This window comes from Vulpes lagopus, chromosome X (assembly GCF_018345385.1).
Source record: "Vulpes lagopus strain Blue_001 chromosome X, ASM1834538v1, whole genome shotgun sequence".
Classification (NCBI taxonomy): domain Eukaryota; kingdom Metazoa; phylum Chordata; class Mammalia; order Carnivora; family Canidae; genus Vulpes; species Vulpes lagopus.
Window position 1 is genome coordinate 88,683,732 of NC_054848.1, and position 12,493 is coordinate 88,696,224.

The following is a 12,493-nucleotide window of genomic DNA, read 5'->3' on the forward strand; positions in this document are numbered from 1 at the left end:
CCCCCACCCCCCGCCCTCTTCCCCTTCCACCACCCCTAGTTCATTTCCCAGAGTTAGGAGTCTTTATGTTCTGTCTCCCTGATATTTCCCACACATTTCTTTTCCCTTCCTTTATATTCCCTTTGACTATAATTTATATTCCCCAAATGAATGAGAATATACACTGTTTTTCCTTCTCTGATTGACTTACTTCACTCAGCATAATACCCTCCAGTTCCATCCACCATTTGCTTCCAATGGTGAAGCAAATGGTGGGTATTTGTCGTTTCTAATGGCTGAGTAACCTTTCACTATTTTTTTATATTCCCCAAATGGACGAGACCATATAATGTTTGTCCTTCTCCGATTGACTTACTTCACTCAGCATAATACCCTCCAGTTCCATCCACGTCAAAGCAAATAGTGGGTATTTGTCGTTTCTAATGGCTGAGTAATATTCCATTGTATACGTAGACCACATCGTCTTTATCCATTCATCTTTCACTGGGCACCGAGGCTCCTTCCACAGTTTGGCTATTGTGGACATTGCTGCTATAAACATTGGGGTGCAGGTGTCCTACTGTTTCACTGCATCTGTATCTTTGGGGTAAATCCCCAGCAGTGCAATTGGTGGGTCATAGGGCAGATCTATTTTTAAGTCTTTGAGGAACCTCCACACAGTTTTCCAGAGTGGCTGCACCAGTTCACATTCCCACCAACAGTGCAAGAGGGTTCCCTTTTCTCCACATCCTCTCCAACATTTGTTGTTTCCTGCCTGGTTAATTTTCCCCATTCTCACTGGTGTGAGGTGGTATCTCATTGTGGTTTTGATTTGTATTTCCCTGATGGCCAGTGATGCGGAGCATTTTCTCATGTGCCTGTTGGCCATGTCTATATCTTCCTCTGTGAGATTTCTGTTCCTGTCTTTTGCCCATTTCATGATTGGATTGTTTGTTTCTTTGCTGTAGAGTTTAATAAGTTCTTTATAGATCTTGGAAACTAACCCTTTATCTGATAGGTCATTTGCAAATATCTTCTCCCATTCTGTAGGTTGTCTTTTAGTTTTGTTGACTGTTTCTTTTGCTGGGCAGAAGCTTTTTATCTTGATGAAGTCCCAATAGTTCATTTTTTCTTTTGTTTCCCTTGCCTTCGTGGATGTATCTTGCAAGAAGTTGCTGGGGCCAAGTTCAAAAAGGGTGTTGCCTGTGTTTTCCTCTAGCATTTTGATGGATGCTTGTCTCACATTCAGATCTTTCATCCATATTTTAGTTTATCTTTGTGTATGGTGTCAGAGAATGGTCTAGTTTCATTCTTCTGCATTTGGCTGTCCAATTTTCCCAGCACCATTTATTGAAGAGACTTTTTTCCCAGTGGATAGTCTTTCCTCCTTTGTCGAATATTAGTTGACCATAGAGTTAAGGGTCCACTTCTGGATTCTCTATTCTGTTCCATTGGTCTATGTGTCTGTTTTTGTGCCAGTACCACACTGTCTTGATGATCACAGCTTTGTAGTACAACCTGAAATCTGGCACTGTGATGCCCCCAGCTCTGGTTTTCTTTTTCAATATTCCCCTGGCTATTCAGGGTCTTTTCTGTTTCCACACAAATCTTAAGATGATTTGTTCCAACTCTCTGAAGAAAGTCCATGGTATTTTGATAGGGATTGCATTAAATGTATAAATTGCCCTGGGTAACATTGATATTTTCAGAATATTTTTTATAAATTACTTTTTATTGGTGTTCAATTTACCAACATACAGAATAACACCCAGTGCTCATCCCGTCAAGTGTCCCCCTCAGTGCCCGTCACCCATTCACCCCCACCCCCCGCCATCCTCCCCTTCCACCACCCCTAGTTCGTTTCCCAGAGTTAGGATGCTTTATGTTCTGTCTCCCTTTCTGATATTTCCCACACATTTCTTCTCCCTTCCCTTATATTCCCTTTCACTATTATTTATATTCCCCAAATGAATGAGAGCATACACTGTTTGTCCTTCTCCGATTGACTTACTGCACTCAGCATAATACCCTCCAGTTCCATCCACGTTGAAGCAAATGGTGGGTATTTGTCGTTTCTAATGGCTGAGTAATCTTCCATTGTATACATAAACCACATCTTCTTTATCCATTCATCTTTCGATGGCCACCGAGGCTCCTTCCACAGTTTGGCTATTGTGGACATTGCTGCTAGAAACATCGGGGTGCAGGTGTCCCGGCGTTTCATTGCATCTGAATCTTTGGGGTAAATCCCCAACAGTGCAATTGCTGGGTCGTAGGGCAGGTCTATTTTTAACTCTTTGAGGAACCTCCACACAGTTTTCCAGAGTGGCTGCACCAGTTCACATTCCCACCAACAGTGTAAGAGGGTTCCCTTTTCTCCACATCCTCTCCAACATTTGTTGTTTCCTGCCTTGTTAATGTTCCCCATTCTCACTGGTGTGAGGTGGTATCCCATTGTGGTTTTGTTTTTTTTTTTTTTTTTTTTCCCATTGTGGTTTTGATTTGTATTTCCCTGATGGCAAGTGATGCAGAGCATTTTCTCATGTGCTTGTTGGCCATGTCCATGTCTTCCTCTGTGAGATTTCTCTTCATGTCTTTTGCCCATTTCATGATTGGATTGTTTGTTTTTTTGTGTTGAGTTTAATAAGTTCTTTATAGATCTTGGAAACTAACCCTTTATCTGATATGTCATTTGCAAATATCTTCTCCCATTCTGTAGGTTGTCTTTTAGTTTTGTTGACTGTATCCTTTGCTGTGCAAAAGCTTCTTATCTTGATGAAGTCCCAGTAGTTCATTTTTGCTTTTGTTTCTTTTGCCTTTGTGGATGTATCTTGCAAGAAGTTGCTGTGGCCAAGTTCAAAAAGGGTGTTGCCTGTTCTCCTCTAGCATTTTGATGGAATCTTGTTTCACATTTAGATCTTTCATCCGTTTTGAGTTTATCTTTGTGTATGGTGAAAGGGAGTGGTCTAGTTTCATTCTTCTGCATGTGGCTGTCCAATTTTCCCAGCACCATTTATTGAAGAGACTATCTTTCTTCCAATGCATAGTCTTTCCTCCTTTATCGAATATTAGTTGACCATAAAGTTCAGGGTCCACTTCTGGGTTCTCTATTCTGTTCCATTGATCTATGTGTCTGTTTTTGTGCCAGTACCACACTGTCTTGATGACCACAGCTTTGTGGTCAACCTGAAATCTGGCATTGTGATGCCCCCAGATATGGTTTTCTTTTTTAAAATTCCCTTGGCTATTCGGGGTCTTTTCTGATTCCACACAAATCTTAAAATAATTTGTTCTAACTCTCTGAAGAAAGTCCATGATATTTTGATAGGGATTGCATTAAACGTATAAATTGCCCTGGGTAACATTGACATTTTCACAATATTAATTCTTCCAATCCATGAGCATGGAATATTTTTCCATCTCTTTGTGTCTTCCTCACTTTCTTTCAGAAGTGTTCTATAGCTTTTAGGGTATAGATCCTTTACTACTTTGGTTACGTTTATTCCTAGGTATCTTATCCTTTTGGGTGCAATTGTAAATGGGATTGACTCCTTAATTTATCTTCCTTCAGGCTCATTGTTAGTGTATAGATATGCCACTGATTTCTGGGCATTGGTTGTGTATCCTGCCACACTGCCGAATTGCTGTATGAGTTCCAGCAATCTTGGGGTGGAGTCTTTTGGGTTTTCTATGTACAGTATCAAGTCATCTGCAAAGAGGGAGAGTTTGACTTCTTCTTTGCTTTGAATGCCTTCGATTTCTTTCTGTTGTCTGATTGCTGAAGCTAGGACTTCTAGTATAGCAGTGGTGAGAGTATTGAATAGTAGTGGTGAGAGTGGACATTCTTGTTGTGTTCCTGATCTTAGGGGAAAGGCTCCCAAGCCTCTCTTTTTGAGTGAGGTCCAGAATGAGACAAGGCTCCGCAATGGGTCTGGATTGCTGTGCAATCTGCTCTGTCACATCAGTCCTATTATCTAACAGAATCAATATGCAGGACAGGTCATTAGGGTTTGGGAGCGGAGCCCTGCCATTCTTTGCATATACCTTTGTCCCTTTTGAGAAACTGCTCCTGGCCTGCTACTGGGCCTTGGTAGGGATCAAACACAGACACTGGCCACAATGTTTAGCATAGGATCTAAGCTGCCTATCATGAACTAGGTGTTATCTGATCCACTAAGCCATAAAGTCGCATGTGCATAGCAGCATTCCATCACCAAATAGAATTGTTGTATACATGATTGGACACAAGCAGGCCCTGAAGATATAAGTTGCATGAACAAGGGGTCCAAATGTTATTGGCCCATATTCCTGTTACACAACCTTCTCTCTTCCATCCTGCACCTATAGCCCCATTGGGATTTACCTAGAATTGGCTGACAGGAACAAAAGACGCCCCATTGGGAGTTACCTAGAATTGGCTGACAGGAACAACACACCCCATTGGGAGTTACCTAGAATTGGCTGACAGGAACAAAAGATTTGGGCTTTTGTTCACAGATGGTTCTGTACCATATTCAGGCACCACCCAAAAGTGGACAGCTGTACCACTGCAACCTCTCTCTGGGACATTCCTGAAGGATAGTGGTGAGGGGAAATCTTCCCACTGGGAAGAACTTCAGGTAATACACTTGGTTGTTCACTTTGCTCAGAAGAAAGGACCAGATGTGTCACTGCATACCAATTTATTGTCTGTGGCCAGTGGTTTAGCTGAATGGTCAGGGACTTGGAAGGAATTATTGAAAAATTGATGATAAAGAAGTTTGGGAAAGAGATATGTGGATAGAAGTCTCTGAATAAAAAAAATAAAAAAAAAAGAGGTTTCTGAATACACAGAAAAAGTGAAAATATTTGTGTCCCATATGAGTGTTCACCAAGGGAGGAACTCAGCAGAGGAGAATTTTAATAATCGAATGAATAGGGTCACCCTTTCTGTGGATACATGTCAGCTTCTTTCCTTAGCAACCCCTGGCGTTAACCAATGGGCTCATAAATGAAGTAGCCGTGGTGGCAAGGATAAATATTATTCATAGGCTGAGCAACATGGACTTGCATTCACCAAAGACAACCTGGCTAAAGCCAGTCCTTGGTCCCTGATGTGCTACCAGCAGAGACCAATGATTAATTTTAATATGGTATCATTCCCTGGCATAATTGGCCAGTTATCTGGTGGCAGGTTGATTATATTGTAGTGCTTCCATGATGGAAAGGGCAATGCTTTGTTCTTACTGGAATAAACACTGTGGATATGGATTTTCCTTCCTTGCATGAAATGCTTCGACCATAATTGCCATCTATGGACTTACAGAATGTCTTACCTATCATTGCAATATTTTACACAGCAGTTTCTAATCCAAGAACTCTCTATGTTTTGATTAACTTTGCTGTGAATATAAAACTGCTGTAAAAACTGAAGTTTAGGAGCACCTGGGTGGCTCAGTCGGTTAAGCATTTGCCTTCAGTTCAGGTCATGAGCCCCTGCTCAGCAGAGAGTCTGCTTCTCCTTCTTCCTCTTCTTTGCTCTCTCTCTCTCAAATAAATAAATTAAAAATCTTTTTAAAAACCTGGAGCTTATTAAGGTTAAAGAAAACAAAATAAATACCTAATTATTAAATCAACATTATTTTGAATTTTTTACTTTAATGAATAATAGTATGATTGACATCCTTGTGGTTAAAATTTTTACATATTCCCTTGTTCAGTTTTTTAAATAATACATTTTAAGAATGGAATTGCTATGCCAAAGGGATTAGGTTATTATTATTCTTATTATTTTCTTTTTTGGAATAATTTGCCACATTGACCACCACAAAATATATATGAATTTATGTTCAGACCAGAAGTTTAGGAAAGTGCATGTTGCTCGAAATACACAAATTTAAAGCTTTTCTCTAATTTATCTGCTCTAAACTTTGGCTTGCCCCATCCTATAAATTTATGTTTTTTTATTTTTATTTTTTAGCCAACATGGGTGGCCACTGCTTTTAACAAATATTCTTTACATTTTGGTGATCCCCCTCATGGAAAAGAAACTACTTTTGCCTCATTCTTGATTAAAATAGGGGCGCCTCGGTGACTCAGTTGGTTAAGCCTCTGCCTTTAGCTCAGGTCATAATCTCAGGGCCCTGGGATCCAACTGGGGTGATGGGCTTCCTGCTCAGCAGGGAGCCTGCTTCTCGCTCGGCCCCTCCCCCCAGCTTGTCTGCATGTTCTCTCTGCTCACTCTTTCTTAAACAAATACACAAATGCTTCTAAAAAATAAAATAAATTTAGATGATTTGTAGAAGATGCCAAAATTTGTTTCTATTGAGATCAATATTGACCATGAGTCTGTTTTTTGAAGTATTCTGATGATCAGATGGTGAGGTAGATGAAAAGATTTCCAGCTCCAGAGGATTTCTTAAACCCACTCATTTATAGACTGTTTATCCTCATATCCCAATGCAATGAAAAGTGGATACAAAAATAAAATCTATTGCCCCTGGAAATCCAGGAGATATGCTATCACTAGAGAGAGATATTTGGAAGGTATAAATTGGATGGAAATAGAGGAGCAATGGATCCAAAGTGGTCGATAAGTAGACATCCAAAAGTTGATGATCCTCAGAACTCCAACTATCCCCAAGATCAAAGGAAGTTCAGGCTGGAAAAAAGGAGTTCATGGATAATGGGTCAATTAGTTGATTTTAGAGTAGAACACCTGTGCCAATCTTGGCTCTGAGAAGGAGTGACTCAGGAATTTGCTTACAGGCTAATGCCATGAATACAGTTCTGTAAAGAGAGCATTGAGATGCAAAAAACGCTCAGAATAAGTGCTGATTTCAGAGAAAAAGGGTTATTCTAGGTAATGTTTAAGATCCAAGTGGATGGGAAACCCCCATGTAGAAAACAATCTTCTTTTACATTCCTTAGGAAAGCCCGCCAGATGCATAAACCTTTTCCTCTCCACATCACAACTATTGGAATGCTGGTTCCTACAACTGAAATTTGTATTAATAGAACAAGAGGACAAGGGTTCTCAGCCTGAGGAAATACACTCTAGCAATTACTTTAATTTAATTTAGAGTTGCATCTACAAATATAAACAGACAATTAAGAAGTGACTAAACGTTTGAGGAAAAGAAATGGCATGAAAAGGAGGAACTAAATTCAACAAAAACTAAGAAGCAGGATCCTAAGGAAACAAATAATATAGAACATAGATAAAAAATAAATAGGAATATTTAATAGCTTTGATGTGTTCTTTCTCCCTGCTTTTCATATGTTATTCTGACAAGATTACAATGTGTATACTTAAAGTTCACAACATGATGATTTGATATATGCCTATATTGTGAAATGGTTACCACAATACAATTATTTAACACCTGTCATGTTAAGTAAAATAAGCTAGAGAGAGAACGACAAATACTGTATGATCTGTTTAAATGTGGAATCGAAAAAAAGTCAAACTCATAGAAACAGAATTGTGATTGCCATGGGCTAGGGATTGGGAGAAACAGGCATATATTGGTCAAAAGATATAAACTTTCAAATAAAAGATGAGTAAGTTTTAGGGATCTAATCTATAGATTATTGTTAATAATACTATATTAAAGACCTAAATGGGGATCTAATGAAATATTATATTAAAGACCTAGGGATCTAATATACATTCTATAGCTAATAATACTATATTATATTAAAGACTTAAATGTGAGACCTGAAGTCATAAAAATCCTAGAAGAGAACACAGACAGCAACTTCTTTTATACTGGTTGTAGCAACTTTATAGATAGTCTCTTGAGGCAAAGGAAACAAAAGCAAAAATAAACTATTGGGACTACATCAAAATAAAAAGCTTCTGCACAGCAAAGAAAACAATCAACAAGACTAAAAGGCAACTTGAGGAATGGGAGAAAGTATTTGCAAATGACATATCTGATAAAGGGCTAATATTCAAAATTTAAAAAGAACTTATAAAACTCAACAGCCTCAAAATGAATAATCCAATAAAAATGGGCAGAAGAGCCCATTGGGCCTGAATGGTTCAGTCAGTTAAGCTTCCGACTCTTGATCTCAGCTCACGTTTCGATCTCAGGGTCATGAGTCCAAGCCTTCTGTTGGACTCCATGCTGGGTGTGGAGCCTATTTTTAAAAAATGGGCAGGGGCACCTGGGTGGCTCAGTGGTTGAGCTTTTGGCTCACATCATGATCTGGGGGTCCTGGGATGGGGTCCTGGGATGGAGTCCTGCATCAGGCTTCCCATGAGGACCCTGCTTCTCCCTCTGCCTATGTCTCTGCCTCTCTCTGTGTGTCTCTCATGAATAAATAAATAAAATCTTTAAAGAAATGGGCAGAAGACATGCATGGACATTTCTCCAAAGAAGACATCCAAATGGCCAACAGACACATGAGAAGATGCTCATCACCACTTACAGTCAGGGAAATGTAAATCAAAACTACAATGAAACATCACCTCACACTAAAATGTGTGAGAATGGCTAAAATCAAAAATACAAGAAACCAGGTGTTGGTGAGGATGTGGAGAAAAAGGAACCCTCTCACATCCTTGGTGGGACTGCAAACTGGTGCAGCCACTGTGGAAAACAGTATAAACGTTCTTCAAAAAGTTAAAAATAGAACTACCTTATGATTCAGCAATCTCATTACTGGGTATACCCAAGGAATAAAGGAACACTAATTCAAAGAGATACATGTACCCCTATGTTTATTGTAGCATTATTTACAATAGCCAAGATATGGAAGCAGTCCAAGTGTCAACTGATGACTGGATAAAGATGTTATATATATGTAATGGAATATTATTTGGCCATAAAAAGAATGAAATCTTGCCATTTGCAATGACATGGATGGAACTAAAGAATGCAATGCTAAGTGAAATAAGCCAGTTGAAGAAAGACAAATATCATATCATTTCACTCATGTGAAATTTAAGAAACAAAACAATCAAAAGGAAAAATAAGAGAGAGAGAAAGAGAGAGAGAGAGAGACACTAAACAAGAAAGATTCTTAACTATACGGAACAAACTGATGGCCATCAGAGGGGAGGTGGGTGGGAGGGATGGGGGGGGAATAGGTGATGGGGATTAAGGAGGGCACTTGTTGTGATGTCCATCAGGTGTTGTATGGAAGTGTTGTATCACTAATTGTGTACCTGAAACTAATATTACACTGTACATTAACTGACGAATTAAAATAAAAACTTAAAGGGGCACCTGGGTGGCTCAGCTCAGGTTGTGATCCTGGAGTCCTGGGATAGAGTACGACATCAGGCTCCCAGCAGGGAGCCTGCTTCTCCCTCTGCCTATGTCTCTGCCTCTCTCTCTTTATCCTTCATGAATAAATAAATAAAACCTTTTAAAAACTAAAAAACTTAATGTTAGAAATACTTGAGTTCCTTTGTTCAAAATGTTGTTCAGGGTTCTCTAAAAAAGGAAAAAACTGAGTATGGAAAAAATTGTTGAAATTTAACAAATCAGATTAGAGAATTGAGAAAGGTGACTGGACAATGAATCAGTACGCAAAAGTAAAACAACAACCGCTAGAATGTATTTGGAAAACAAATCTCATTTATAATAGAGACGATGATGGAACAGGAAGAAATAGAAAACCTGAACAGGCCAATAACCAGGGAGGAAATTGAAGCACTCATCAAAAACCTCCCAAAACACAAAAGTCCAGGGCCAGATGGCTTCACAGGGGAATTCTATCAAACATTTAAAGAAGAAATAATACCTATTCTACTAAAGCTGTTCGGAGGGATAGAAAGGAACATAATACTTCCAAACTTGTTTTATGAGGCCAACATCACCTTAATTCCAAAACCAAAGACCCCATCGAAAAGGAGAATTATAGACCAATATCCCTGATGAACACAGATGCAAAAATTCTCGACAAGATACTAGCCAATAGGACCCAACAGTACATTAAGAAGATTATTCACCATGACTGAGTGGGATTTATCCCTGGGATACAAGGCTGGTTCAACACTTGTAAAACAATCAACATGATAGATCACACCAGGAAGAGAAAAAACAAGAACCATATGATCCTCTCAATAGATGCAGAGAAAGCATTTGACAAAATATAGCATCCATTCCTGATCAAAACTCTTCAGGATGAAAAAAAAACTCTTCAGGATGTAGGGCTAGAGGGAACATTCCTCAGTATCTTAAAAGCCATCTATGAAAAGCCCACAGCAAAAATCATTCTCAATGGGGAAACACTTAGAGCCTTTCCCCTAAGATCAGGAACACAACAAGAATGTCCACTCTCACCACTACTATTCAATACTCTCACCACTGCTATACTAGAAGTCCTAGCTTCAGCAATCAGACAACAAAAAGAAATCGAAGGCATTCAAAGCAAAGAAGAAGTCAAACTCTCCCTCTTTGCAGATGACTTGATACTGTACATAGAAAACCCAAAAGACTCCACCCCAAGATTGCTGGAACTCATACAGCAATTCGGCAGTGTGGCAGGATACACAACCAATGCCCAGAAATCAGTGGCATTTCTATACACTAACAATGAGCCTGAAGGAAGATAAATTAAGGAGTCAATCCCATTTACAATTGCACCCAAAAGGATAAGATACCTAGGAATAAACGTAACCAAAGAAGTAAAGGATCTATACCCTAAAAGCTATAGAACACTTCTGAAAGAAATTGAGGAAGACACAAAGAGATGGAAAAATATTCCATGCTCATGGATTGGAAGAATTAATATTGTGAAAATATCAATGTTACCCAGGGCAATTTATACATTTAATGCAATCCCTATCAAAATACCATGGACTTTCTTCAGAGAGTTGGAACAAATCATCTTAAGATTTGTGTGGAATCAGAAAAGACCCTGAATAGCCAGGGGAATATTGAAAAAGAAAACCAGAGCTGGGGGCATCACAGTGCCAGATTTCAGGTTGTACTACAAAGCTGTGGTCATCAAGACAGTGTGGTACTGGCACAAAAACAGACACATAGATCAATGGAACAGAATAGAGAATCCAGAAGTGGACCCTCAACTCTATGGTCAACTAATATTCGACAAAGGAGGAAAGACTATCCACTGGGAAAAAGTCTCTTCAATAAATGGTGCTGGGAAAATTGGACAGCCACATGCAGAAGAATGAAACTAGACCATTCTCTGACACCATACACAAAGATAAACTCAAAATGGATGAAAGATCTAAATGTGAGACAAGCACCCATCAGAATGCTAGAGGAGAACACAGGCAACACCCTTTTTGAACTTGGCCCCAGCAACTTCTTGCAATATACATCCACGAAGGCAAGGGAAACAAAAGAAAAAATGAACTATTGGGACTTCATCAAGATAAAAAGCTTCTGCCCAGCAAAAGAAACAGTCAACAAAACTAAAAGACAACCTACAGAATGGGAGAAGATATTTGCAAATGACCTATCAGATAGAGGGCTAGTATCCAAGATCTATAAAGAACTTATTAAACTCAACAGCAAAGAAACAAACAATCCAATCATGAAATGGGCAAAAGACATGAACAGAAATCTCACAGAGGAAGACATAGACATGGCCAACAAGCACATGAGGAAATGCTCTGCATCACTTGCCATCAGGGAAATACAAATCAAAACCACAATGAGATACCACCTCACACCAGTGAGAATGGGGAAAATTAACAAGATAGGAAACAAGAAGTGTTGGGGAGGATGTGGAGAAAGGGGTACCCTCTTGCACTGTTGGTGGGAATGTGAACTGGTGCAGCCACTCTGGAAAACTGTGTGGAGGTTCCTCAAAGAGTTAAAAATAGATCTGCCCTACGACCCAGCAATTACACTGCTGGGGATTTACCCCAAAGATACAGATGCAATGAATCGCCGGGACACCTGCACCTCTATGTTTCTATCAGCAATGTCCACAATAGCCAAACTGTGGAAGGAGCCTCGGTGTCCATGGAAAGATGAATGGATAAAGAAGATGTGGTCTATGTATACAATGGAATATTACTCAGCCATTAGAAATGACAAATACCCACTATTTGCTTTGACGTGGATGGAACTGGAGGGTATTATGCTGAGTGAAGTAAGTCAGTTGAAGAAGGACAATCACTATATGCTTGCACTCATATGCGGAATATAAATAATAGTGAAAGGGAATAAAGGGGAAAGGGGAGAAAATGAGTGGGAAATATCAGAGAGGGTGACAGAAAATGACAGAGACAGAGACAGAACATGAGAGGGTCTGGGGAATGATCAAGGGGTAGTGGAACTGGAGGTGGGCGGGGGGCTGGGGTGACTGGGTGTCAGGTACTGAGGGGGCACTTGACGGGATGAGCATTGGGTGCTATAATATATGTTGGCATTTCGAAATCCAATAAAAATATACAAAAAACTAGAATGGCAACAAAAATTAAATGCCTACAAATTAATTTAACAAGAATACCTGAACTTTACAAGACAACTTTAAAATATTAATGATGACCACAAAAATAATTATTGAATAGATTTAAAGGCATTCTCTATTTTTAGAGTATAAA